We start from the raw sequence: 25,614 nt of genomic DNA on the forward strand, positions 1-25,614 counted from the left end.
ATTTTATGACTCCACTCTACAAATGATGTAGAAATTTAAATCCACATTAAAAAAAAAAGACAGTCTTGATATGGGATAAAAGAAAACTTGTTAAATTTTACATCAAAATAGCTACTAAAAAGAAACTATGAACAGGTTTAATATAGGACATTGTAACAATTAGTGTTCACTCCTGCCAACAGGTTATTTTCTTCATTTATGATTTCAGGTTTTACAATGTAATCATCAGGCCAGCAATAGCTAATCAGGGCATAAAATAAAGTTAAAATGTTTTATCAGCCTTATAAACATTTGTGCTGCTATATTTTTCACTAGTTGAAAGCAACAAGACAGCCTGTTAGGTAGCTGAATATAGAGTATATTGGAATTGCACCATATGCTGTTTCAAAGAAACATCTGACTTAGCTAAGAACATGCTTTTGATTTATTAGTTGACTTCTGTACAGACATATGTGATTTCTTGATTCTTTTATTCGTGTCACACTTTTGATGCAATCAACCGTCATGTTCTCTTCTCCTTTTCTTCAATTCCTGGGAGAAAATACAATCAATCACTGAGGAAATGTCGTAGGGTAACAGCCCTTTTTCTAATACAATTTTCCTTTTTTATCCTGCTGTTTTAAAAAATGTATTTTTGAAAGAGAAAAATAAATGAAGTGATTTAGTGGTAATCTCCCTCTCTACACACTTTCAAATTTGGGCTGCCTTGATTTGTCAATTTTTATATTGGAAATTGATAGAAAGTAATAAAATTCCCCTTACTGTTATACTAATATGTTCCTTAAAAAAACAGTTATAGCTTTTCAGATCACCCAGTAGCTAGAATTCCAAAATAAAAATGTGGTTTGAAAGACCAGACAAGCAATTGGTATATACTTCAGATGCAAGTAGGAAGCCAGACACTAAAAGGAAAAGAAATACATTTTATTAAGAGTTAATACTTATTGAATACATACTATGTGCTGAGGAACATTAAAGCATTTTACCTGGATTATCACAGTTAATGCTTCCAACAATCCATAAGGAAAATGCTGGTCCTAACCTTATTTTCAGTTAAAATAATTGAGTTTCAGGACTTAAATCACTGTCTAGGGTCACACAGTTAGTAAGTTACAAAGCCATGATTCAAACTAGACCATTTAGCTTCATGGCTTGCAATTGTAAATTGTTCTCCCTCTTATCAACTTTAAAACATGGTGAATCACCTGCACTCTCTTAGCTTCTACTTCCAAATCTCTAAAACATGAATAATTTTATCCACCTCCTCAGACATTTGGAAAGAATAAGTCAATCTAAAAAAAATGTTTGAAGAGCTAAGGGCAATAAGGCATAGACTTTTATGGATATGGAAAACCACAAAGACTCTTTTATTCCAGAGATGATATTTTCTTAGTGATTTTCCCAGATATTCTTACAACTAAGAACCTTGACTAAATCATACAATTATTTTAGAATCAGTGCTAGAACCCAAGAGCCCTGCCAACTACATTCTTTTTCAAACTACCTTGAAATGGAACCTGCTAATGTCAGCCCCTTTAAATCCTAGTCAGAGCTGGCACATGATTTGATACAAAGAAAAACACCCTGAATTAGAAGGGTAAGATAAAGTCCTACCATAATAAAAACTAGTTAGCACTAACCTTGATGCTAAGTGATGAGGTAAAATACAATCATGGTTTCAGGGATTCTATGAGCAGACTAGACCAATGGATGAGATGAGGACAAAGTATTAAAATAGGTATAATTATTTCATATAGTATTAAAATAGTATAGTATTCATATAGTATTAAAATAGGTATAATTATTTCACTTTCTACAGAGGAAAGATCCACTTTGCAGCTCTAGCTAATGGGATGTTTTGTACTGATTGAGGGGATTGGCAGAGATGCAAAACTAAAGAAACAGAGAGAAGGGGTGGGGGTTCTTTACATAATGAAGAAAAAAAAAAGATTCAATTTCCTCTTAAACCCATGCAATTAGGATCCAACCTTATCCCTACACTCAAACTGCTCTACTCCAGGTCACCAATGGCCCAAGTGGCTAAAGCAAATGATCTATTTTCAGACTTCATCTGACTTATCAAAAGCATTGAGCACAATTGCTGTTTTCTCCACTTGGCATCTAAGGCATTCCCTTTCTTGGTTTTTCTCCTCCTTCATTGGTTATTCCTTCTCAGTCTCATCTGGTTCTGCTTCTTTTCCCTGATACTTACATGTTGGAGTGTCCCCAGCTATAGTCCTTGTTCCTTTTTTCTTACGTGTTGTAGTAGAAGTGGAACAAAAAATGAGTGAGTTTCTCACAGAATAAACTAGAGCAAATGGGCAAAAGTACGGAGCTGACCTAGAGCTCCAGCTTGTTTGTGGAGATTTTGAAAATGGATGAGAGGAAAAAATAAAGACTTTGAACCCAGCAAGTGTGTGAATACTCAATTAACAGGATTGTCTGCAACATGGTGTTTCCAACATGAACAAAATAATCTAGTAATGATACTTTCAGTGGGGAGGTAAAAGCTAAAATGAGCCTGAGCTGTCTAGAAAACAAAAACTGGGCAAATAGGCAAACTGGCTGAGGCCTTTTGCATGGTATTATGTGAGCACATGCTTTATAGTAGAATGAAGTCAAATATTCCCATGGGTCAAAATGGCTCAGTGAAAGAAGCAGCTCTTCCACAGAAGACTGTACTTTTAAGTTACCAAAAATGAAGTCTAGAGAGAGCAGTATGTCTTAGAATTATAGATGTGGCTATTGGCAAATTGAGCTAACCAGAATTAAACAGATACAAAGCTACGTTTTTAAGAGAGTTGTACTATCACTCTCCTGAACTAAAATAAATTGTAGACATTTGTTACTTACTATGGCATTTGGGCTCCTATTATTTAGAAGCAGGGGCTGAGAAAGTTAGTCCTCATAAAAGGTGGAGTCTCCAATACCCTCTTCACCTGTGGTCAAGAAGCATGATGCAGAAAACCAGAACTAAGGGTCATGGAAAACAGAAGAGAATGGAGCTACTTCCAGGGAACAGAAATGGAGCCTAACTAAAGGACCATTTCTGCATTCCTAGAGTAGGGAGCTATGTAAGTCCACGGCCTTCAAGAAGCAGATTCTAAGACAGGAATAAACATAAAATGATTTTATTAGGGAAAATTCCTATGTAGAAGGAAACAGATAAGGCTAGGAGAGCCTGTCAGACAATGATCCAAGTCTGTCCCTGACCAAAAAAAAGGAGAAGATTAGGTGGAGTCATTCTAGACTGCCATGCACTTTAAGGAAAGTTTAGCAAAATCATTGGGGAATCTGTGCTGTTGGTCCCATAAATAGCCTCTGTCTCTACCACTGTGTCCACTTCATTCATGTACCCATTATGTCAGTTTTAGGGTGGTCAACATTGGCTAATATCAACTAGTCAAGTTATTTTATGTACTTTGTTACCTAGTGTCTCTTCCATGTTGGATGCTTTATGGTGGTCATGAAGGATGAAAATAGTTCACCCTTTGTACATACTCCCATACAGTGATCCACATGCCTCTACTCTAGATATGCTTAACTCCATTGTTTTAGTCTTTTTCCTGTCAGACCCCTGGAGATCACTAGGCCATTGCTGCTGGCCAGGAATCTATGAATATTCTCACTTCAGGGTCTCTCTCCTTCCACACAAAGTGGATGGCCAGGTGCACAGCTTACAGTTTTTTTCCATTGGGAAGATCTCTCCTCTCTATTTTGTTATGTGTCTAGAATATAGCTGTATTCTCTTCCAGGTTTTTACTCACTACCTAGCCAACCCACCCATAAATTCAAACTTGGCCTTTTTCTTTCTCCTTCTACATATGAATATTGTCATCTGACCCATACAAATATGAATGGTTTCTGATTCCTACTTACCATGGAAATAAAAAAATAACACATTTGCCAAATAATAGGCCACATTCATATATAATACCTGAGGTCTCATTAATCTGTTTTTGCAACAATACCATATCTGGCACAGCTACTGTAATAAAGGCTACTACTTGGTTAGACCTGCAGTAGTCTACAGCCATTTTCTTGGGTCTATCTGGTAGCTTCAGGGATCAGATTGCCAACTAAATTGACATATGATAGAAGCCATTTCCCCTGCATCATCTAGTTCTCTAATAGTGTCATTAATCTCCATAGTCTCCACTGGGATAAAATTTTGTTTTGACTTACTATTTTGGCTGGGAATTTGGGAGGATGAGTTTCAGAGGTTTCCTTATGGTCTTCCCCACTACAATGGCTCCTTCTCCAGGGACCCAATATGGGGGTTAATCTAATTGCCTAATACACCAATTCTAACTATACACTCAGGGACTGGGAAAATGATCACTGGGTGAGTCATTGAAACAAGTAGACTCACTGTGAGCTGGATTTTAGTCAGGACTCCTGGGCCTCTTAGCCCTGCTTCAACAGGAGGTCATGATGATACTTTGGGTCTCCAACTATCAGTGTAAACTCAGACCCTGAGTTCAGTAGTCCTCAAATGTGCTGCTATTCCTCTTTACCCCATGTACTAGCACCCAGGTAATGAATGTAATTCCTTTTGGGGAAATACTGGAGGATTGTGATGGTATATTCCATGGGGTTGAAGAGTCCTGCTTCTTAGTGACCCAGGCACTTCTCAGTCAGTGGGTTCCAGACTTGAAAATCGACTTATGTATGGGGACTGAGCAAGGGAGAAGCTCATTCTCGTCTATATTTCTCTTCTATCTCACCCTCTCTCCCCATCTCTAATCTGCCCCTGTGGACACCACATATTATTCACCATCTTTACAACTCTCTTCAACCTTGCCATTTATTCCTACAATTGTGGACTCCTGGCTTCTGATGGTTATTAACCCCCACCAACCTCTATTATTGATGGGTCCCATAAGTCATCAATTCATAGAAGGAGCCCAGCTCTGTGATCTCTCCTACCATCATCCCTGGCCTGCATCTCTCCCACCAGTGCATTACTGATGGCTTTAGTGAATGGTGTGTCTTCTGGGCTTCTATGGGACATAATCCTCTGGTGGACTTTCTGGCCTTATATGTTATATCCAATCCAACATGCCTACTTTCCTCAAACTTTTTTTTTTCTCCTTTTTTTTTTTTTTTTTTACCATTTTCCAAGTTAATCAGACATTTCTAATTTATTGACACTTGACCACTGTTTTGTCGAGGTTCCAAAGAGTCACTCCAATAGAACATGTGCCCCATCCCTTGGGTCTTTGCTAGGGCATTAAAACCTATTTTCCAAGGAAATGACCCCAAGTCAATAAATTTTTGCTTATTCAGACTAGCATTCTGGCCCCATGACCAAGAATGTTTAAAATCTAGTCTCTAGTTATAGGTCTGGCAGGCAGGAGAGGTGATGAAGGCTGCTTCTGAACAGGGGTGTCCGTTGCCTATGGGGAGAGGTACTGCAGAGTCTTCCAGCACAGCAGAAAGGGTAGCTCTTTCTACAGAGGTGATATGTGGCCACCTCTGCACACCTAGAAGATTCAGAGAGAGAGTTGTGGAATCACCATCCTCAGAGACATCCTGATAGTACCATCATAGTTCTAGGATCCCTAGTTTTCCCTACTCGGGCTCGGAACTTCACATAACAAACCTGTTTGGGTTGAATGTTCAGGTGTCTGTGGAGCTGTGAAACTCTCACAATTAGTTGTTTTTTCTACCATCTGATTGCACCTACTTTTTAAATATGCTACCACCACCCAAGCTTTCTGGTTCTCACATTTAGCCATTAACCATTTGTTTATGCCAGGCAATCCTTCATTATCCTTCTGCAGGGCCTCGTTTCAACAGAGCAGCAACCAGTCAACTTTACTGTCTCGGTAGGCATGGTTCACCTTACATATCTCAAATACCAGCATCATGGCACCTGCCTCAGCATTCCCCTCCACCAGAACATTTTTCCAGATCATTACTAGAGAAGTTATTAGCAACTGAACTACTACCTTGTGCTGGGGCTATCCATTCCCCACCTGCCTATCAGGACAGTGTCCAATTTTCATACTGAGTGGTGGGTGAGCTAGTCCAAAATCTCCATCTCACTCCCATTTTCTTAAACTGAACTCACTCCCACTTTTTTTAGTCTAGGTCCACCAAAAAACAGATGCCAAGGCAGGATTAAGCATGTAAGGACTTCAGTGGAGCAAGAACCTGTGTTCAGAGAAATAAAGAGGCAGTTAGGAAAGGGTGGGAAAGCCATTAGACTGTGAGTGAAGGAGAGAGAGAGCGAGAAAGAGAGACACAGAGAAAGAATGTTGGGGAAAGGTGCCTAGACTGCTGTGCAAAGAAAGCTAAGCTCAGCAAAACTGCTAATGCTGGCTTACAAAGGAGTTCTGGGTCTCTCAGGAAGGATTCTGTCTTACCATTCCAACTTTCTCATGTTCAGTTATTGGCAAAGAACAAACCACAGTAGGCAACGCCTCTACTGCAAGGCAATGAGAGATGCTTCAGATGGAGCCCTCCTAGGTCAAGTGTGCTCCCTGTATTAGGAGGTCTGTGAGGCACATTCTCATGACCTCCACAGACCCTCACATTGTCTATCTAGCAGGACTTCTGAATTGCTAGTATCATTGACTGCTGTAGGTCTCCCAAATGGAAATTTTATTGTGACAATCTGGCTTCTGTTCCATCATCGTAAACGTATTTCACTGGATGTGTCCCAGACAGATAGCTAATTTTTTGTTCATAAGCCTCCTGTGAAAAAGGAGCCACATTCAGACCTGGGCAGAAATTTTTCCAACCTTTAAGGTCTGTGTCAGTCAGCATACTGCATCACAGACAACCACAAAATTGTGCCAGTGTACAATAGATGTTTATTTAGCTCAAATGTTTGTGGGACAGTGAAGGCTGATTTGCACTGGGCTCAGCTGCACAGCTCTGCTCAAGCCATAGTCCAGTTGTGCATGGTTCCTCATTGAGGCTTGGGCTCAGGTCTGTCCACATGTACTCATTTGGGGCCCAGCCTAACAGCAGCTCTTCTCATGGTAAAGATAGTAGATATAAAAGGACGTGACCAGACACCAAGCACATGTCCATTCCCTGCTTGTAGTAGGTCTTCTAATAGTCTATTGGCCAAGATAAGTACTAAAGCTAAACCCAAAGTCAAGGAGAGAGGCATGGCAGGAGGGATAAGGAAGGGAACCTTTTGAACAGTAATCTATCACTGTTTCCAGCAAAGGCAGATCATACATATAAATTGGTAGGGAAGCCAACCTGTATACCTCCCCTGCCACACAGTGTCTGATGACATAGGCCTTATACAATTCTATGACATACTGGAGAAGATGACATTCAAAAGTGGGAAGGGCATATCCAAAGGAGGTTCTTCTTATCTTCTGCTTTGTAATGCTGTGTAGTGAACTACTATTATAATATTATCACTCCATTCACCAGGTATATATTGAGCAACTACAGGTGACAGACTCAAGATGGGACTCTGAGGATATAGGGAAGACATTGCCCCTGCCGTTACATGGTATAGTAGGGGAGAAAGACATCAGGAAATAATAATAATAACTAAGCAAATATTTAATTATAATTGTGGTAGGTACAAAAAAGAAAAAGCAACAGGGAAACCTGAGTTAGCCTGGGAACTGGGGAAGGATTACTTAAGGAAGAGATATCTGAACTCTAAAGAATGAGCAGGAGATTCCTCAGTGGAATAGGGTGGAAATCAAGGAGGGAGGTGGGAGAAAGAAGTTCAAAGTACAAGGAATAGCAAAAGTAATGGTCCTGGGGCAGAAAGGAGTGGAGTATGGAAAAGAAGCCTTCTTAGGTACCTTCTCTATAGCAGGCAGGGCTTTTCCCAAGTCACTTTCAATCACATCACTGTATTTTCTCCAATAAAATTATCTTATTTATTTTCTTACTTGTGCATCTATTTTCTACAATCAAAACAAAACTTCCATGAGAGTGAAGATCTTCTCTGTCTTATTCATCCTAGATTCTGAATAAATGTCTGTGGAATTAATTTGATGAATGACATAAAAAGGCCTTGTGCCTGAAGCAAAAATAGTTAAGGTAAAAAAAATAACAAATGGGAAGAGGCATTGGGCAGATCTTCCAGCATCTTCAGGCCATATTGAGGATTTTGGTATGTAACCTAAGAGCAAAGAAAATCCATTGAAGGGATTAGAGCAGAGAAATAGCATGGTTATCATTATCTTCCTAAAATGTCATCCTGGCTGCATTATGTAAAATGGATTGGATGGAGTAGGAATTAACATGGGAAGATCAATTAGGAGGTCATTGTGGTACTTCAGGGGAGGAAGATTAGCTTGGGATAGGAGGAAATGGGGAAAATATATGTGTAGTAGTCCTCAGGCATCTTGGGGAAAAAAAACAAGCTTGAGAGCCATACTCTTGAATGGCTCATAAATCTCATAATGGTAGCTGACTGTTGGGGTACCAACTGTGGTAGGAGGTTTGGGTAATCAGTGGGTGATCTAACTTATATCTGTAAAATAGAATGTTGTGGATGGAAGACACAGTAAGATCACGAATAAATTCCCCAGGGATTATATGGATCATTTGCTTTTGGTAAGAATATGAGTATGTACTCTTCCAGTATCTGGTCAATATCTGAGTTACAGATGGTGAATAAAAAGGTAGATAGATACTAAAGAGCATAGATAGCTTTGAATGCAGCTTTCCCAAACTCGGTTGGAGATTGGGAAGTTTGTAGATGGAGACTAGGGACTATATCAAGTTTGTTTTTTGGTTTTTTTTGGTTTTTTTTTTTTTTTTTTTTTTTTTTTTTTGAGACAGAGTCTCACTTTGTTGTCCAGGCTAGAGTGAGTGCCATGGCGTCAGCCTAGCTCACAGCAACCTCAAACTCCTGGGCTCAAGCGATCCTCCTGCCTCAGCCTCCCGAGTAGCTGGGACTACAGGCATGCGCCACCATGCCCGGCTAATTTTTTATATATATATTAGTTGGCCAATTAATTTCTTTCTATTTATAGTAGAGACGGGGTCTCGCTCTTGCTCAGGCTGGTTTTGAACTCCTGACCTTGAGCAATCCGCCCGCCTCGGCCTCCCAAGAGCTAGGATTACAGGCGTGAGCCACAGCGCCCGGCCCTTTTTTTGTTTTTTGTTTTTTTCATCCCTAGAAGTATTTGAATAAATGTCCAATAGATAACTAAAAATGGATTGGGAGTTACTGATAGTGTGAGGGAGGGAAGGAGTTTCACAGGTGATGATGCTGCCCATCTGATAAAGTGTACTAACACTAAAATGAGTTGCATCAGTATTGGGAGAAAGGGTGATAATTGAGTTAGGCCTCAAATGAAATTCATCTTGATGGTGTGACGATGAAGTGGTCAGTAAAGTTGGATAAGATTCCCAGAGTTGGCATAGGGGCTGCTGTAAACAGCATTTGTGTTCTTTAAACACAAATAAAATCTGAAAGAATGCAGGAAGGTGCTTTTCAGCAGAGTTGAAGAGATAATGAAACCAGCACTCTAGGGGTGGCTGATAACCTGGCCTTGTTAACCCTCTTAGAGACAGACAAGCATATCTAGATCCCAAATACCTCTGGTTGCCTTTTTGAAACAAGAGTGTTAATTTACTATCACCTGGAGATTTGCTGTTTAAAATTTGCCCTCTCCAGCTCTTGACTGGAACAAGGGGATAAATAACAGGTCTGAGGGACACAAGTTAGCTGATCTAGAGTGACATCCCCCAGATATCAAAAGTGCCTGGTTACGAGCTTGCTCTTGAGAAGTTCTGAGAATCTCAGGCTCTGATACTGGTATGCTAGTGGCTTAATGTGTGGAGGGAGCATATGACATGTATGTTTTTCATTTGCACTGTCCAGTATAGAGCCACTAGCTACATGTGGCTACTTGAATTTAATTAAAATCAAATCAATGAAAAATTCAGCTCCATAATCACACTAGCCATAGGTAGCTAGTGAGGATCTTATTAGACAGCATAGATATGGGACATTCTCATCATTGCACAAAGTTCTATTGGACAGCCCTGCTCTAGACATCCTATGCTTTCTCATCTGTAATATGGGAATGTAATTCCAGCCTATCTTATAGAAATGTGGGCTTGAATGAGCTAATGTGGGTGAAAATGCCTTGAAAAAATGTTGCATGTATGATGGGGCAGGGTTATAGTATGATTATTACTTGTTTTCTGGCCACTGGATTTATCATCTACTGCCAAACCATCACAGCAATCTCCATGTACCTCTCTCTGCCTCAGAGAAATCTCCATGTACTTATCTCTGCCCTACAGAAATCTCCATATACCCATCCCTGTCCCGCAGAAATGTACCATCCAGGCCTTTCCAAGGAAGTCCATCAGGCTGTGGAAGGTGTTTACTGAGCATGGCTTCAAGCAACCAGCTGGCTTCTTTAGGCTCTTATCAAAGCTGGGGGGCCAGAACCCTCTGGAAGTCAATACTGCCTTGTCTTGATCACCTATGAACACTATCCTCCCAGGCCAATTCTTTATATCTTTAGCAAAATGTTTGGCATTGATTGTAAAAAATTGTTTCAGTCTAATCCAGCTTCTGACTTGTCTAATGGCTATGAGCAGGGTCTGCTTCAGAGGCATATAACCACGTAAGCATACAGGGCCTTGTACTCAAAAGGGCTCTGCTAGTGCCATCTTGAGATTCTCAATAATTTCATATTTGAACATATTTGTAAGTGAAATCCAGTGGGACAATGGAACCTATACATGAGCAAATGTTCATGTTGGCCTGTTCTGTTCCCTAGCTTCCAATTCACACACAGTGTTCATAGTGTCTATGAGCACAGTATTCCGGTGGACCCACAATAAGCACAAGCTCACAGAGACACAAATCAAGTCTACAAGGTAAGCATGTTACTGAGTAAGCAAGGGCACTACTAGCCATGCTTTCTATTTGAAGCTGAACTTACTTCAGACACAGAAAGAAGACAATGGTGTTCTAAGAAACATGAGCAACCAAGGAAATTCATCATATCCCTTCTTACTTATATTAGTTCCCTGTACTAGTGAGCTGCTTCTACTGAAAATGATGACATAGAAGGAAAAGAAAAATCAAGACAACCCATATTTCCTCTTTCTTTCAGTCCTCCCTTAATCATCAGTAAACTGAAGGCAGAATGTGTAAAATAAAGAAGTAAAATAAAAACAATTTAGTTAGTTTTATGCAGTTTCCAATGTTCTGGTTTAAAAAAAATTATTGTGTAAGGTACAAAAAAAGCGTTGTGAAATTTGGTGATTCCACATACTAGAATGCTTTAAATACTTATATTTGCATTCAAAATAGGTATTGTGAGCCAGGAGCAGTGGCTCATGCCTATAACCCTAGCAGTCTGGGAGGCCAAGGGGAGAGGATCACTTGAAGTCAGAAGTTCAAGACCAGCCTGAGCGAAAGCAAAACCCCATTACTACTAAAAGTAGAAAAAAAATTAGCCAGGCAACTAAAAATAGAAAAAAAAATAGCTGGGTTTGGTGGTATGCGCCTGTAGTCCCAACTATTGAGGAGGCTGAGGCAGTAAGTAGGGTCATTTGAGCCCAGGAGTTTGAGGTTGCTGTGAGTTAGGCTGATGCCATAGCACTCTAGCGTGGGCAACAGAGCAAGACTGTCTCAAAAAAAAAAAAAAAAAAAAAATAGGTATTGTGCACTCCTTTGTGCTGTGTAGCTCAAATATGAATGGTAAAACTCACACTAATCATTTAAAATTTCATTTTTTCTTTACTTAGAATGACATTAAATGGCAAACAAAAAAAATTTATAACAAGAGGAAGACTGTAAAAGAAAGGAAAAAGCTTTATAATTTAGTACCTTTAATTACATTTTTCCCTCTCTTTCTCGAGCAAGCATTTTCATTTTAGACTGAGCCCTGCAAATAATGTAGCTGGCCCTGGACACAGCTAGTATTTTGACTTCTTCCCATCCCATTCATTTAATATTAGGTGATTAAGTGAAAAACAGATTTGGGCTCTAGGTGCTCAAGTTTAGAATGTGGGTCCAGGACTGCAAAATGAAGGAAGCTGAAGTGCAGCCTGTTTTGTTGAGAGGAAGTGAGGAAGCATAGAACAGTAATTAAGAGCACTCACTGATGCCAGGGTCAGGGTGCCTCAAACCAAATTCTGACCCTGTCAACTTTAAGATCTGGGGTAATTTACTTAATCTCTCTGTGACTCACTTTTGTCACCTTTAAAATGGAATCGTGATAATAACAACGCCTATTACACGAGGTTGTTGTGAATATCACGAACATTAATACACGTAAAATACTTAGAATAGTGTGTGACATATATTTGGTACTATATGTTATTAACCATTGCTTATTAACTATTATTTTACAAAATAGAGGGAAATAACCTAACTTTAATCTAAAGTTTGAGTCTATGGCACTTTATTAAAATTAGCATTATTTTAAAAAACTATATTCATCACAGAAATATTTACCTTTACTAAACACTACTTAAGCACAAACAGATACGGTTTCGTACGAATCAAAACCTTAGTTTTGATTAAGGTTTTGTTAGTTAGTACAAATCTATCAAAATTAGTACGAATAATTTCGAATTATTAGTTAGTAACGAAATCCATCAAAATTTCCCCCAAAATCAGCATTTTCTGGTTGTCTTAAGCTTATGACTAAACATGCTCAGACACTGCTTCAGGTAATCTGCTCATAGACAGCCAGAGTACATTATTACTGCTTTGCATTTTAGTTACAATTATTTGGAAATGAGAATAAATTTATCAAATTTTATTTTCTAAATTATATATTTAATTGGCAATTCACTAACCACACAGAAAAAAGCAACGGGTAACAAAGGTAACTAAAACAAACTTGCCTTTATATATCCTAGAGACTTATAAGTGTTTGAATGTTCAGACACAGAGCATACTTTATATTGATGTATCACAACTTGGAAGGTTCAATACCACCGAGAATAGAGCCTGAACTTAGATAGAACCAGGAAGTAATGTTTGTAATTATAAAGACCTAGATTCTCATTTCTCTAAATAGCTATGAAACTCTTCCATGTTCCAAATCCCCTTGGAAGTATATGAGTGTAAGAAGGAAATAAGTGCCCAGCCTTAATAATTAAAAATACCACTTCAATGTTTATCTTTAAAGAGAGCTTTGCAGGCTGGGAAAAGAAATATTTTAACCTGCTTCTTTTTAAAAAAATCTTTAATTTAACAAAGTACTCCCAAATTATTTTATTTAAAAAACCAAAGGATGCATTCTCCCTTTTAGAATAATTCTATTCTCCTACAAAATGTCCTGGGCATTTTGATTCTTTTATTCCTGTTTGTATTTTTATTTCTTTGTCACTTTTCTCCTAGCATGCAAGCTACCTAAGCATGTTCTCATAAGTGTTTATATCTTCCCAAAGTGACTAATATAGTATCATATAGGCAGTAAAATATTGTTTCAATGATTGTTATTTGATTAATAAACCTTAACAGGATTTTCTAGCAAGGACAATTTGTAAATGATAGGATTTAAAAGAAATAAATACAAAAATCAAAGATGTATACTGTCCTTCTGTAATAATAACTGGAAAATAGTTTGAATTTATTAAACCTCTATTAACTGAATATTATAAAACAAAACACTTAGAGATGGTATAGGAATGGCAAGCCTAGTCTTATGTCCTCAGGGCTACCTTTCTTCCCAGAAGTTTTTGGAATCAAAGTGAATTAAACCTGAACCTCTACTGTTCTGGATATTATCAAAGCCTGGCTAAGCAGCACTGCCCTTTGGCATTCACCTTGGTGCCTGGTTCTAATCCAGAGTATCTAAAGAGTTTGGCAATGTACTCTTAGAATCATATAAATTTAAAACTGGCAAAGTTCTCAAAATTCATCTAGCCCATATTCTTCATTTTCACATGCGGTACTGAAGCTCAGAATTTCTATCATTTGCCTAAGGTCATTAAGTAGGGTGGACATAAAATGATCAGGTTTCCTTAACTTGAAACCTAGTTCTTGCAACTCTACAAGATCACCTTTGTTCAACTTTTAGGGAATGTCTGCAACTTAGAGATACACAAAAACAATGTTCAGTGATGAGAGCCTTCCAAAATGAGCAGGAAAAATACATTAATTCAGATACTTGAGTTCTTACGGCTTCAGAGGCTTCTTTTTGAAGAAGTTTCCTACTTCTAAGAGTCACTGCTATCTTCCAGGAGAAGGGGGTTAGGAGGATTGGGATTAAGCCAGCCATTGGATGCTGAGCCTGCTTAAGGTTAATGGTATCAGGTTAAATAATTGCCACATTTTTTTTTCTCTTTAACTCACTGATTTCCTCTGTTATGGCAGTAAGATATACAGTACAAATACTTAAATACATGCAGAAAAGGGAGATATTTTACAGTGAAATAACTTCAAGCTTATTCCTCTAGGGCTAGTACATAATCTGCCTGAGAGGTGGAGGGAGTATCTTCTCCTAAATTATAAGATCAAAACCAGCAGGAAGAAGAACCAAACTGGGGCTAGGCTAAGAATTTAGGACTTAGCCTCTCTTATGGATGTAATTACGTTATTGCAGAAAACCTGCAGACATAGAAAAGATGACTTCAAATAATATATGCAGACAGTGTCCCACATGTTTAAGTGCAGAATCAGGTTAAAACTGCAGCCATAAAAAATTGGCCGGTAGAATCCTAATCCATTAAAACAAAAAGAAATCGTATAGGACATGTCAAACAGATGAGAGATTAAGAAACTGAGGCCCATGACAGTTAAGAGACCTTCCAAAGGTCACACCGCTGTCAAACACAAATCAAAGTCAGGCCTCTGCATATATATTTTATATTTGCAATTGCCTGCTTTGCACTGTTGTAAAACAGAAGTTCAACATCCAAATTTAAGAATTGAAATGTAAACTGATTTAATGTATGTATAGGAAAATTTTAAGATATGTCAAGGACAAAGAGAGACTAAGGGAAAAGGGATTACATATTTTCCTTTTGTCATTATTCAATGAGCTATCCATTCCTTCATGGCCACTGCTTTTGGCTAGGTATGAGCTGTGGAAACATTTCTCCTGGATGCATTTATTCCCTAGAAAGAAAACTCAATCTGGTTTAAGAGAAAAAATTCCTCTCCAAATAATGATAAATTGTCTAAATTGAAAGCTCACACTATAAACAAATTTGAAAAGTTCATCTTATAAAATTAAATTTCCATTTAGTGAATTTGAATGATGTTTTGAGAAAAAAATAGTTCTGTTTTTAAGGCCAATATCCAGATAACTAAAAACACAATTATAACTATTTTTTTCTTTATTTCTATATGTTATGTTTTTAGTAAAATACTTAATGTGCTTTGAATGTAATCACCAATAACGTTGTTTTTATAAGGAAAAAAAGGCCTGTAAATTTTTGATATGGAACAATACATTCACTTCACTGAAAGTAATATAAACTGAACACATCTTTGAATGTGGTAAGAAGTTAAACCATATAAAATTTTTAGTGTACATTCATAATTTTCTTTTGTACTTCATTGAAACTAAACTTGATATTTTCATACAATATATACAACGGGTGCTCTGTTTCAAATTTACAAGACTATTATCTCTGTAATAACTAAGATGTAGTTGATTCAAATGACTAGTCAAAAAACTCTAGAATCAATTATTTTATGAAAAAGATATTCATATTTTTTTACATAACTAGAACCAGGCCACAAACTACCTTTCTAAACTTATCTTCCACTTTTCTTCATCCTGCCCCAGCTCTAGACACTGTGGGCTGGTGTTTTCCCATCTGTGTCTTATGCTTCTCTCCCTGTTGTTGCTCAGCTGGCATTCTCATTCCTCTAACAGCCACAAGCCTAAATTCTCCCCAACCTTGAAAAGCCCAGTCAGATGGCTTCCTAGCACCCAAGCATTTCCTAATAAACCTGGTCAGGAATAACGTCATCTGCCTCACAACAGTTACAGGCCTTCCATTTCCCCCTGCTACCCCACCAGTTTTTGCCTCATAGTGTGGATCTTTAGGGAGCAATTCATAATAGTGGTTAAGAGTGAGAACTTAAAAGTTAAACAACCTGGGTTCAAATCCTGGAATATATTGGCTAACTATGGATTTGGGGCATATCCTTTAACCTTTCTTAACTCCAATTTCATCATTTATCAAATGAGATCATTATAGTACCCATAGTATAAAGTTTTTGTAATAATCTAAGATGATATGTATATAAAATGCTTTGAAGGTGCCTAATACCTAGGAAGGGCTCAATAAATGTCAACTGCTACCAATACACCAATTTTATTATTATTATCTGTAGTGGAAGGGGCTTCCACTAGTAACTGTGTGCCTAAATCTTGTCAAGTTTTTGCTTTCTTATCTGTACTAAAATAAAGATTCTGCACAGCAAAGAAAATAATCAACAAAGTGAAGAGACAACCTACAGAATGGGAGAAAATATTTGCAAACTATCCATCCAACAAGGGATTAATAATCAATATATTAGAAACTCAACTCAATAGCAAAATACCAAATAATCTGATTTAAAAATGGGCAAATGATCTGAATATACATTTCACAAAAGAAAAACAAATGGCCAGTAGGCATATGAAAAAATACTCAACATCACTAATCATCAGTGAAATGCAAATCAAAACCACAATGAGATATCATCTCATCCCAGTTAGAATGGCTAACATCAAAAAGACAAAAGTAACAGATGCTGGTGAGGATGTAGAAAAGGGAAATGCTAGTATACTGTTGTTGAGAATGTAAATTAATACAGGCACTGTGGAAATAATATGAAATTTCTTCAAAAAATTAATAATACATATGATTTAGCATTACCACTGACTGAATCCAAAAGAAATAAAATCAGTATATCCAAGAGATATCTGCACTCTCATGTTTATTGCAATACTATTCACAATAGCAAAGATATAGAATCAACCTAAGTATCCATCCATGGATGATTGGATAAATAAAATGTGATTGATATTATTCATCCATAAAATAAGAATGAAACACTTTCATTTACAGTAACATGGATGGAACTGCAGGACATTACCGTGTTTCCCCGAAAATAAGACCTACCCATAAAATAAGCCCTAACAGGATTTCTGAGCATTTATTCAATATAAGCCCTACCCCCAAAATAAGACCTAGTGATGGGTGTGGCTACGCAGTATCTACACAACCCATGCATTGCATCCCAGCGTGGTAAAGAAGACAGGCAGCCCTTCTCATCTGCCCCATGAGAGCTCTGTTGCTCAACATGAGAGATTGGGGCCAATGGTTCTAAAGGAAATAGAGTCGCAAGAAATTCAGGATGGAATTTGGGGTTTGGAGAGTTATGATGATGTTCCAGAAGAAGACGACTTAACTATATTTGAATAAATGTAGATTGTTGTACCATACTTAAAAAAAATAACATATCCCCTGAAAATAAGCCCTAGGGTGTCTTCTTGAGGAAAAATAAATATAAGACCCTATCTTATTTTCAGGGAAACACGGTATAGTAACTGAAATAAGCGAGGCACAGAATAAATATCGCATGTTCTGACTCATATGTGGGAGATAAAAAAGTTGACCTCATGGAGGTAGAGAGTAGAATGATGGTTACCAGAGTCTGGGAAGGGGAAAAAGAAGGTAGGAATAAAAAAGTGTGGTTAATGGGTACAAACATATAGTTAGAGGGAATAAGTTCTAGTGTTTGATAGCACAGTAGGGTGCCAATAGCTAACAATAATTTATTGTATATTTCAAAATAGCTAGAAGAAAAGATTAGGAATATTTCTAACACAAAGAAATGATAAATGTTTAGGATAATGGATATCCTAATTACCTTGATTTAACTGTTACACATCATATGCATGTATCAAATTATCACACAGATACCATAAATATGTACAGTATGTATCAATATAAAAATTAAAAAATAAGTCATGCCCATAAAAAACAGTATTTACCTTAGTATTAGTTATCTATTTCTGCATAACCAATTATCCCAAACTTTTAGTGACTTTGAAAAACATTTATCATCTCATAAATACTATGGTCAGAAATCTGAGTGTGACTTACTGGGTCCTCTGGCTCAGGGTCTCTCATGAGGCTGGAATCAAGGTGTCTGCAGAGCTTCAGGCATTTATTTCAAGGCTAAACTTGGGAAGGATCTGGTTCAGAATTCATGTTCTGGTTGTGGCAGGATTCAGCTCCTCGCAAGCTGTTGGTCTAGGAGCCTCTGTTCCTTTCTGGATGTTGGCCAGAGACCATCCTCAGTTTCTTGACACGTACCTCTCACTATGGCAAGTTACCACATTGCAGCTTGCTTCACCAAAGTAAGCAAGTAAGAGGGCAAGAAAGTGTAAGCAAGAGAAAAGTCACAGGTTTTTGGAACCTAACCTCAGAAATGGTCTCCTATTACTATTATCAGACTCTTGGAAGAGTCACCAGGTCAAGCCCACATTCAAAGGAGGAAATTATACAAGGATATGAACACTATGTGGTAGGAATCATTGAGGGTCATCTTTGAAGGCTGCCCACCATACCTCATAAAGCTATTGTGGAAATTAAATGAGATCACTATATCTGAAGTTCATTGTAAAGTAACTTGCTCATAGCAGACATTGAAATAACATGAGTTTAATTGAATAAACATTAAATTTTATTCATTTTTATTCATGTTTATTCACTGAATAAACATGAGTTTATTCTCCCTTCCTCACTAGAATAAAAGTCTTTGGAGACAAAGACATTCATCAGTGGGCTTTGCAGTACTTTAGCACTCTGCTAAGCAAACTTGGCTCTCATCAACCACTGGAAGAATAAATGATACTGACACTACTGTTAACAATTTAGCTAATATTACCTTTATTTTCAAAAGGTATAACCTATGTACCTTTCAGTAGTGACTTATTTACAGTGCAGGAGTGAGGCACGCAGAATAATGGTCCACCAAAGACGTCCATACACCAACCCTCAGAACTTGTGAATAAATTACTTTACATGGCAAAAGGGACTTTACAGATGTAATTAAAGACCTTGTCATGGGGAGATTGACCTGAATTATCCAGTGGGTCCAATCTTATCACAAGAATTTTTAAAAGCAGAGAACAATTCTTGGCTATAATCAGAGAAAGACATGTGACCATAGCAGAATGATTAGAGAAATGCAACATTGCTGGCTTTGAAGATAGAGAAGGCAGCAGGCCATGAGCAAATGACTGTGGACAGCCTCTAGAAGATGGAAAAGGCAAGAAAACAGACTCGAGCCTAGAATCTCCAGAAAAGAACACAGCCCTGCTGACAACTTGATCTTAGGCTGGTGAGATCAGTGTTGGACTTCTGACCTATGGAACAATAAGAAAACAATGTTGTTTTAAGAAATTAAGTTTGTGGTAATTTGTTACAACAATAGAAAAGTAATACACAGAGAAAAATATGTAAGTTTCTCATGAGAGGGATCACACACAAGCACTCTCTAACTATATAAGGAATATATATGATCATTGTATAACGTAAGATATTAAAAATCATGCAGAGTACAAAGCCTATAGTTCAAAAACACAATTATAAAACTATTTTTTTAATCATTGTATTACAAGACCATTACCTATCATCAAAAGCAATGAGGATATAAATTACTGTTTTTATTTAACAAATGTTTTTAGAACATTTACTGTGTGATAAACACTGTTATATTGTCTAAAGCTATCGACACTTATATTACTCATTTAATTCTGTTACCTTACTATTATCACCCTCCTGCTACAGAAAAGGAACAGACATAGGAGTAATGAGCTTTTCCAAGAATGCATATCTTGTGAGTGGTAGAGCCAGAATTCACACTCAGTCACTCTGGCTCCACAGTCCATGCTTTTAACCACCAGTTATGCTCTTTTTAAAGTCATTAATAAATTGTATATAATAATCATATATATTCCCAATAAGTTGCTTAATATTTTTTAGACTTAAGAGAACTAGAAAAATTGTATCTATTCTGGATTATTTTTCCCAATTCATTCCTTCAACAATTATTTACTAAGTATCTCGTATGCCATAGGCACAGAGGAAAAGAGAAATGAATACAACAATGAGCCTCCCCTTAAAGAGTTCACAAATTAGTGACAAAAGATATTGACAAAATAAGGTAACAATGTAATAATTTTTTATTATGATAAAGTAATATAATATAAATTCATTCAAGCAAAACCATCTCTTATTACCTTATTTTCAATGATTTCATGATTTAGAAGGGAAGAAAAGTATTTAAATAAACAATTGTGGGATGCCTTAAATGCTACAGAAGCATTTAACTGGTGCTAAGAAGCACAGAAAAGGAATAATATTACTCAGTAACAGGCAGAGGTTGCATTGAAGAGTTTGGAGGATAGTGACATGTGGAGTTTTGTATCTTAGAAAGATCATTCTAGGCTGGGTACAGTGGCTCATGCCTGTAATCCTAATACTGCAGGAGGCCAAGGCAGGCAGATTGCTTGAGCTCAGGAGTTCAAAACTAGCCTGAAAAAGAGCGAGACCCCATCTCTACTAAAAATATAAAAATTAGCTGAGGGTGTCATATATGCATCTGCAGTCCCAGCTACTGAGGAGGCTGGAGCAAGAGGGTCACTTGAGTCCAGGAGTTTGAGGTTGCAGGGAGCTACGATGACATCATTGCACTGTACCCAGGGTGACAGAGCGACACTCTGTCTCAAAAAGAAAGAAAGAAAGAAAGAAAGAAAGAAAGAAAGAAAGAAAGAAAGAAAGAAAGAAAGAAAGAAAGAAAGAAAGAAAGAAAGAAAGAAAGATCATTCTAGGAGGAAGGGAAGAGAATAAGCCTGAAGGGCAGTTAGGCAGGAGGCCAACAATTTGTTACGAGATGACTCAAAGTGCAGGGATAACAAGGATTGAATTAAGGGAATGGCAGCAAACATTATTATTAATATAAGAGAAGGAGAGTTTTGGAGTGGTATTTGAAAGCCAGTGATAGTTAGGGACCCAGGATATGCCACTGCCCCTCACACATATACATGGGCCTACCTTAAGGAATAATAATAGCAAATGAGAACAATGAGATGTTTGAATTGATGGCTGTGTAAATACTAGGCAGAGAGTAACAGGAAAGAATATTTGGAGTGTGTGAAAAGTCCTGGTGCTTTTCTGGAAAGTTTGGGCATTAAGTTGGGACAACTAGAGTCTTGACAAAGTGTTTACAAGTACATGATCAAATGACACTGAAGGTTAACACTGCTAGAAAGATAGAGGCTAGACTGGAGTGAGGAGAAATCAGAGGCTGAGAAAGGATATGGCATTGTTGTGTATTAAAAGGAAAGTCTAAATTTTAACTTTTAGTTTTTATTTCACAAATAGAATGTGTATGTTCCTAAAGGAAACATTTCCTTTTATAATAAATACTGTTTTTAAAGGTTGAATTGACACTAATAATTATACCTAGCGATAGCTTACTACAGTTAGGTACAACCTACCAACACAATGATGAACCATGTATTCAATGGTGGTCCCATAAGATTAAAATACTGCATTTTTACTGCACCTTTTCTATGTTTACACATTAAGATACACAAATACCACTGTGTTACAATTGGCAACGCTATTCAGTACAGCAATATGTTGTACAGGTTTGTAGCCTAGGAGCAATAGGCTGCACCATATAGCCTAGGTAGATGTATAATACAGCCTACACAAAATTTAGGTTTGTGTAAGTTTCTGTCATGTTCACAGAATAATGAAATCATCTAACGCATTTCTTAGAATTCAATTCTATTGTTAAGTGATGCATGACTGTTTGGAAGCACTATTCTAAGTACTTTACATATAGTACGAATTTAATCCTCAAGTGTTAATATTATTAGTTGAGTTTATTATTGATCAAGTAAAGTAACTTGTCTAGAGTCATCCAGTAACTGTTAGGTGGAATTTGAATCCAGACAGTGTGACGTGATGCCAGATCCTGAATTCATAGCCATTATATCACTAACACGTGCTTAGTAAATTCCTATATTCAGAAATTATCTTCATTATGTTGAGGTTCAGAGCATGCACAGGCTCTGGAACCAGACCGTCTAGGCTCCAAACCCCATTCCACCATGAGAAATGAGAAGTTAGGCAATTTACTCTGCTCTCTGTACCCTATCTGTAAGTGGGAGTAATAATAGTATTTGCCTCTAGGGGTAGTTCTGAAGTTTAATGAGCGAATGCAGTAAAAGGGCTCATAATAGGGCTTGGAACATTCAATAATATTTATCTGTTATTACCAACATTTATATTATTCAAACATAAAGTATTGAGAACACTCGTAAAAAATATTGGATATACTGCATGGCCCCAAGTGAGATCTGTGGTAGGCAGAACAAGGGCTCCTAAAGATGTCCATGCCCTAATCCTTGGAACTGGTGAATTTGTTATCTTACTATGCCACAAGGGACTTTGCAGATGTAATTAAAATATGGACCTTGAGATAGAATGATTCAACCTAATCAAATAAATTCTTAAAAGGCTATAATTGGAGACACAACAACAGAATAAGAGGAAGGAGAGATTAGAAGGATGAGAGGATCTCAATCCACCATTGCTGGTTTTGAAGGTAGAGGAAAAGGGCCACAATCAAGGAACATGGGTGGCCTCTAGAAGCTGGGAACATCCCTCAGCTAACAGCCAGCAAGAAAACAGGGAAGTCAATTCTATAACAACATTGTGTAATTTGGCCCAAAACCTGAACAAAAAACCAGATTTTTCCATTAAGCTTCCAGAAAGGAACACAGGCCTGTGGACACCTTTATTTTAGACTGTTCAGACCCATGTTGGACTTATGACCTACAGACTATAAGATAATAAATTGATGTTTTGAGCCACTACCTTGGTGATAATTTGTTACAGCAGCAGTAGTAAAATAACATAAGATCTATGTTTAACTTTTTCCTAAAAGACTCAAATATATTGATTTAAGTACTATGTAATATGCTAAAATAAATTTAACATCGTAAAGTCAGCAATTTTAAACTATATTAGGGGCATAAATCAATGTCTTCTTTACATTTCTATTATTAAATTCTTAGAAACTAAAGATTGCTAAAAGGCTAAAAGAGGATATAAAATGCTACTATAAATTTTTTTCATCTTTCCTTTATGTTTAAAGGTAAAGAAATATTCGATTTTAATTTTTATCCTTTAGGTTCTCATAGTTATGAATGAATTAACTCTGATTTTTTTGTTAATATTTCTTAAGCCCACAGCTAAGTCCTAACAAAGACTCTTAACATGTCAGCAGTAATATATAAATTCTAGATTTTGAACACCCAGAATGTTGAATTTACAGAGGTAAGCATTTACTGAAAGGCAAAATACACTTGCCTTGGTTATTATTAATATCTATTTATTCACTGCCTCTGAACTGGTACGCATTACCTCCCAGAAAGCAAGGGCCATGTCTGTCTTCTATCTTCACATTTTATCTATACTGCCTAGCAATACTCCTGACCCCCAGCAAGCTTTGGTTAAATAAATGAATGAAAAATAAATATATTTTAAAGCAAGTATTAAAAAAACCTGGAAATAAAGCTTCCCTGAAACCTCAACACTAGCTCACTGGAAAACTAAAGAAGTATATTATCTCTAAAAATTAAACATTAAAATGCAGAACTTATTTTAAACACATTTAACAGAATCTTAAATGTTATACCTGTTTCCCTGTATTCTTAATCAAGTTTGTTAAACATAATTCAAATTTCTTAATAACTGGGCAACTTTATTATTTTCAATACTGTGATGTTTATGTGACAGACATAAGGCTCCACAAGTTAGAACTTGCTTTCTGAAAATGTCCCCTATGTTGGTGTTTTTTCTTGGGGTGCGGGAGGGATCCTTTTTACCCCTCCCATAAAAATTAAGTGAAGCCTACAGTACATCTGTAGGCTACCTGAGAAGTGCAACATGGCTGCCTTCTTTCACAACTGCTAAATGAAAGTTTTGGTCTTCTTCAGAGATTTTCTTGCTCTCTAGAACAGCAGTATCCAATAGAAATATAATGGGAAACACATATGTAATTTTAAATTTTCCCAAACATTCTCATTTAAACATGTAATCAATATAAAAGTAATGAAATATTTTATTCTTTTTTTCACACCATGCCTTAGAAATCTGGTGCATGTTTTACATTTAGAGCAGACCTCAATTCAGACTAGCCACATTTCAAATGGCTGGTGGCTACATTATTGGACAGATGCAGCTCTAGAAAAATCTCCTTTTCCTAGAACTACATACCCTATCAATTTGTAGCTCCTACTCTATCTCCTTTGTGCTGTTGCTTCACACGGTGGGAAGGATCCTCTTTCACTAAACCAGATAACATCCTTCTGCTCCTCCTCAGGCCCATTTCTTTCCAAGATCTCTTTAACGTACAGAAAGCAACATTCCAGGTATATGTTAAATTGCACATCTTTAACGTAAAAATGAATTTGGATAGTATTAGAATTCATCAACAAATTTTCTTTTATATTAACTATAATGCTTCCTATTATGAGCTTAACAACTCTGTTCCACAAGGCAATTTAATACAAGGGGAAAAAAATACAAGGGGAAAACAAAAATACAAGGGGAAAAAAATTCTCTCATACTTCTACAGGATAAGCTCTCCAAAATCTAACAGTAGAGCTGTTGTAGGACTAAGTACTCTTGGCATGGAGATGGGGAGGGGGGTTGAGTCTAGAGTGGAGAGGCAAGAACTAAAACTTTAAAACCTACTATGTTCAGGAATCTTGAACTACCTGACTTCATTCAGACCTTAGAACCAACCCGCTAGACATACTGGTATTCACACAATACAGTGAGAAGACAGTGGCCATTCTCAAAGCCCGCTACACAAAACTTGCCTAGGGAGCGCTCTTCCCTTGGACTTCACTCCCATAAAGTCTGACTGCATTCCCCAGGGGCCCGGGGACCCGGTGGCCCGTGTTCCTAAAAGTTAGCAGGGAGATAGGACGCGCCTCTGGGGCGGGAAGACAGCGGCCAGGTGCGCGCCGCCAGGAAGGTGAGAGCGCATCTAGTCAGCTCTACGGGGGCGGCCTCTGGGGGGCGGCTTTGCAGGGCGGACGACTGACTGGACCCGCCACCTGCCTTCCGGAGCATGCAGAGGTCAGCGAGCTTCCCACCCCGCGCACACTGGCCCCGGTGGAGGCGGGTCTCCACACTCCGCACAACTGCCCCAGGCTCCACGCAGCCGTCCCGCCCGAGAGCTCCCTCCCCACCAGGCCATCCCGCAGCCGGCCGTCCCCACAAGGCGAACAAGGAGCCCCGGAGGTGCGGAGACGCCCCGCTGCCACCCGGCGGCGCTTGTCCGGTGGCCCGTGATGGCGCGCTCGGGTAGAAAAAGCCCTGCCCTCAACAGCCCCGACTTCCCCTCAGCCCCTTGACACCGCAGCCTCTCCTCTAGCGGCCCCTGACCCGGGGCTGACCGGTTCGTGACTCTCCTGCCAATCAGAGTCGGATTTCCTCAGAGCGGCCAGCCGACCAATCACCGCGCGAGAGTGTCCTCTTCGGCTCTTCGGCCCTTCGGTTCTTCGGCTTGTGGGCGTTCGCTGTTGCTGGGCCCTCCCGGGCCTTCCGCGGAGCGCTAAAGCGTGGTTCTCGTTGGTGTAATTTCCCTAGTTT

At 38.1% G+C, this 25,614-nt stretch overlaps 1 long non-coding RNA gene across 1 annotated transcript; it reads right to left on the reverse strand.

The window, feature by feature from the left end:
• Positions 1-47: 47 nt before the first annotated feature.
• LOC105857069 (uncharacterized) lies at positions 48-25,574 on the reverse strand. The gene is made up of 3 exons (XR_012920196.1): positions 25,419-25,574; positions 18,031-19,298; positions 48-531 (listed from the first exon to the last, which is right to left on the reverse strand). It is a non-coding gene; the product is annotated as an uncharacterized LOC105857069 (long non-coding RNA).
• Between the last annotated feature and the right edge of the window lie 40 nt (positions 25,575-25,614).

Source organism: Microcebus murinus, chromosome 7, assembly GCF_040939455.1.
Source record: "Microcebus murinus isolate Inina chromosome 7, M.murinus_Inina_mat1.0, whole genome shotgun sequence".
Classification (NCBI taxonomy): Eukaryota; Metazoa; Chordata; class Mammalia; order Primates; family Cheirogaleidae; genus Microcebus; species Microcebus murinus.